Here is a 4,838-nt window from a genome sequence, read left to right on the forward strand (position 1 = left end):
TCTTCCTGTCCCCTGTGACTAACTAACGAAACGAGGCTTCCAGGCTACACAGTCATGATAGATTCCAAATGTCTGCGCCAGCTATTCAGGTATGTTATTTGTTTTCGTCTTTCTTTTCATTTTTTTTCCTCTGTCGAGAAATCCTCCCGACTTCATTGTTCGGATACAAATGTTTTGTTCGGAAAAAATTCTTGCAAGTGGGCTTTTGAATCGATTTCCAATTCCTTATATTGAGTCCACATTCTTCGGCTCTCGCTCCACTGCTCCTCATCGTTCTTTGTGTATACGGAAAGGTCATTCATCTTTCCGGGGGCTCTCGTGGTCGAGAGGTAAGGGTGTTTGCCTCTCTTTCAATAGGTCCCGGGTTCGAATCCGGATGGGGACATGGGAATTTTCATTCTCTAATATTGTCTCCTTTCACCTCCTTTCCTGCTCTCAATAGGTTCTGTTGTCTGCTTTCGTCTTCACTTCCTGCCCCCACTCCCTCACCTCCTTTGCCCCCTCCTCTGGGCTCCTAACTCTCTCTGCAGCCTTTCTACACCTGAGGTAAGATGATCTACACCTGGCCTTCTCAGATAAGAAGGAAAAATCTCGGAGGTCTCGTGTGCAAGTTGCATATTATGTTATGTAAAAGATTCCTTGGTGGTCCAAAATCAATAAGAGTAGGCTTTGGCTTATTTTTTCTCTACATTTAATAATCATTATTGCATTGATGCGCTTCTCGTTACTCGAACTCAAAAAAGTTTAATAACTAGAATCTAGTTTAACTTCTAATTTATGTTTCTCAGAAAGTCGGCACCCACATGAGAAGCCAACAGCGGGTGGTCTGCTGCTCCGTTTTCCGTCTCTCACACTCAGGCTTAAAGTGACGCAGTGGGGTTTTAGAGATAGGCAAATAGCTTGATAGGGAGCTAGGTGGATAGGATAGAGTGAGAGTAGGATTTTGTAGGAGTTGCCATGGCCATGGCGGGAGGTAGTTGAGGTGGCAGTGTAGGTTTGGTTGTTTTTTTAGGGGGGTGGGAGGTAGGACGGGAAGGGTGGCAGGGGTAGAATGGTGTGGGTAGAGCTTCCTGCTGATCTTGAGTTTGAGTGTGAGGTTGTTGGAGTGGCATGTATACTGGATTGTTCCTTGAAGAGGTTTGCTGGTGCGGCACTGACAGACCTGTATCGAAGTGGATCTTCATCACCAGGACCACTCGCTGATGCGGAGGACAATCTACAAGAGGTAGGCCTATTTGTCGGTGAAGTAATATGTCTTGGAAGATTATTTGTTTATTAGTTCAATGAAATTAGAAAAATACCTATGAGACTGAGTTCAATGTAAGTTTTTGTTTTTTAATTCAGATAAAACAGGAAAATGATTAAAACTTATTTACAGATTTTTATATATAGCCTTCTGTCCTTTAAACCAACCATAAAAATTTTTTTAACAACTCTTTATCTGATGAAACAAACTAATTAACATGTCTGATGAAAGAATTTATTCCTAATTGACTCATGTCTTCATCACCAGGACCCCTCTGCTGGACGACGACGCCAAGGATACCTCGGCCAGACCATCAACAGGAGGTATTTGTCTGTGATGTAATGTGTCTTGGAAGATTATTTGTTTATTAGTTCAATGAAATTAGCTGAATATCTATCTATGGGACTTACTTAAATGTAAAAGTTATATTTATTTCATTTAGATAAAACCAGAAAATAATAAAAATTTATTTACAGAATTTTATAAATGACCTTCTGTCCTTTTAAATCAACCATAAACATTTTTATAACAACTCTTTTATTTGATGAAACAAAAAATGAGCTTTATTGATTAAGGAAGATATTCCTAATTGACACATGTCTTCATCACCAGAACCGCTCCAGCGAGGATGACCCGGATGACGATGCCAAGGATACCACGGCTGGACCATCAACAGGAGGTATGTATCTATGAAGTAATGTGTCTTGGAATAATTGTATTTTTTCATTAGCTCAAAAAAAAAAGGAAAAGGATAAAATGTATATACTGACAGATTTTTAAAAATGACCTTTTGTCCTTTTAAACCAACTGTAAACAATTTTATAACAACTCTTTATCTGATGAAACAAAAAAATTAACATGATTGATGAAAGAGGATATTCCTAATTGACACGTCTTCATCACCAGGACCCCTCTGCTGGAGCGGAGGATGACCCAGATGAGGACCAAAGGATACCACGGCCGGACCATCAACAGGAGGTAGGCCTATTTGTCTGTAAAGTAATGTCTTAGAATAATTTTATTTCTTCACTGTCACAATAAAATTAGAAAAATACGTCTGAGACTGAGTTTAATGCAAGTTTTGTTTTTTAATTCAGATTAAACAGGAAAATGATTAAATGTATTTACAGATTTTTATATATAACCTTTTGTCCTTTTAAACCAACTATATACAATTTTATAACAACTCTTAATGTGATGAAACAAAAAAAAAAAGCTTTATTGAAGGAGGATATTCCTAATTGACACATGTCTTCATCACCAGGACCCCTCCGCTGGAGCGGAGGATGAGCTGGACGACTATGCCAAGGATTCCACGGCCGGACCATCAACAGGAGGTATTAGTCTGTGAAGTAATGTCTTGGAAAATTATTTGTTTATTAATTCAATGAAATTAGTAAAATACTTATCTACAGGACTGAGTTAAATGTAAAGGTTATATTTTTTTCATTTAGATAAAACGTGAAAAATGATAAAATGTATTTAGCGACAGATTTTTTAAAAATGACCTGTCTTTTAAAACCAACTGTAAATAATTTTATGACGTTTCTGTTTATTTGATGAAACAAAAAATAAAGCTTTATTGATGAAAGAGTTTGGTCCTAATTGACACATATCTTCATCACCAGGACCCCTCTGCTGGAGCGGAGGATGACCCAGATGACGACCCAAAGGATACCACGGCCGAACCATCAACAGGAGGTATTTGGTTGTGAAGTAATGTGTTGGAATAATTTTATTTTTTCATTCGCTCAAAAACAATTAGAAAAATAAAAATGGGACTGAGTTCAATGTTTTGTTTTTTAATTCAGACAATACCCGAAAATGATAAAATGTATTTCAGATTTTTATAAATGACCTTCTGTTCTTTTAAACCAACCATAAACAAATTTATAACCGCTCTTATTTTTTGGTGAAACAAAAGAATAAGCTTTATTGATGGAGGATATTCCTAATTTACACGTCTTCATTACCAGGACCCCTCTGTTTTAGCGGAGGATGACCCGGATGACAACGCCAAGGATACCACGGCCGGACCATCAACTGGAGGTATTAATCTGTGAAGTAATGTGTCCTGGAATAATTTTATTTTTTCATTAGCTAAAATAAAATGGAAAAGGATAAAATGTATGTACTGACAGATTTTTTTAATGACCTTTTGTCCTTTTAAACCAACTGTAAACAATTTTATAACAACTTTTTATCTGATGAAACAAAAAATATTAACATGATTGATGAAAGAGGATATTCCTAATTGACACATGTTTTCATCACCAGGACCCCTCTGCTGGAGCGGAGGATGACCCGGATGACGACGCCAAGGATACCGCGGCCGGACCATCAACAGGAGGTATTCATCTGTGAAGTAATGTGTCTTGGAATAATTTTATTTTTTCTTTATAAAAAAAAAAAAGATAAAATGTATGTACTGACAGATTTTCTAAAATGACCTTTTGTCCTTTTAAACCAACTGTAAACAATTTTATAACAACTCTTCATCTGATGAAACAAAAAAAATTAACATGATTGATGAAAGAGGATATTCCTAATCGACACATGTCTTCATCACCAGGACCCCTCTGCTGGAGTGGAGGATGAAATGGACGACGATCCAAAGGACACCACGGCCGGACCATCAACTGGAGGTATTTGTCTGTGAAGTAATTTGTCTTTCAAGGCTCATTAGCTCAATAAAATGTTTGTAAAATCTTGTTGCGGTAAAGACGTTAACATATTGTCTCAATTGCAATATAGAATACATACTCAGTTTTCAAAAGACAATAAATTGCTATATGTAATTGTCAATGGATGAGGGTGCCAGCGGCAGGACCTTCTTTTTTCCTTTCCCCTGTTGTTTGTGTCTGTCTCGTCTTAATTTGTTCCTGCTTTTAATAGTCATTATTGCATTGATGCGCTTCTCGTTACTCAAACTCAGAAAAGTTTAAGCCATGTGGGCATCCGAGGAAACGAGCAGGTAGACGACCTGGCGAAGAAAGCTTCATCCCTTCTGCTGGGATCAACGACAAACACTCTCCCACAGACTGACTTTAGAAATAAAGTCAAAAAGTACACCTCCAGTCTGTGGGAGAGCCACTGGGAAAACCAGAAAAATAATAAATTATATGAAATTAAACCCAGACTAGAACAGCGAAATCCTTCGGATCTCTCCAGAAGAGACGAAGTCATTTTTACTCGATTGCGCATCGGACACACGGCCCTGACTCATAAATACCTCCTACAGGGAGAGGAGAAGCCGTTCTGTGTCGGATGCGACACAGATTTTACTATTAGACACATTTTAACAGAATGTCTAGACTTTGGAGAGATCCGAAGGAAATATTATAAATGCAGGAAATTGCAGGATATTTTCTCCGTCGTTGTTCCCAGCAGAATTTTAAATTTTATAAAGGCCATTGGCCTTTATGGCGAGTTGTAAAGTGAATCTGATATTATTTAAAATTTTTATTGTTACTTAAAAGTTGTTTTAGATCACAAATGTATTTACACCGAATTTGAATATTTTTAACTTTTTAGCATTTTAAAGTAAATTAGTTACCAGTCGTGAAGTGAACTTTCGCAGAGGTGAACAACT

The 4,838-nt window shown here is 37.5% G+C and overlaps 1 long non-coding RNA gene across 1 annotated transcript; it reads left to right on the top strand.

Moving 5' to 3' along the window:
* Positions 1–2,230: 2,230 nt before the first annotated feature.
* Positions 2,231–3,365, top strand: LOC118478722. The gene is made up of 3 exons (XR_004859248.1): positions 2,231–2,583; positions 2,875–2,947; positions 3,223–3,365. It is a non-coding gene; the product is annotated as an uncharacterized LOC118478722 (long non-coding RNA).
* Positions 3,366–4,838: the final 1,473 nt, after the last annotated feature.

This window comes from Aplysia californica, unplaced genomic scaffold (assembly GCF_000002075.1).
Source record: "Aplysia californica isolate F4 #8 unplaced genomic scaffold, AplCal3.0 scaffold00879, whole genome shotgun sequence".
Lineage (NCBI taxonomy): Eukaryota > Metazoa > Mollusca > Gastropoda > Aplysiida > Aplysiidae > Aplysia > Aplysia californica.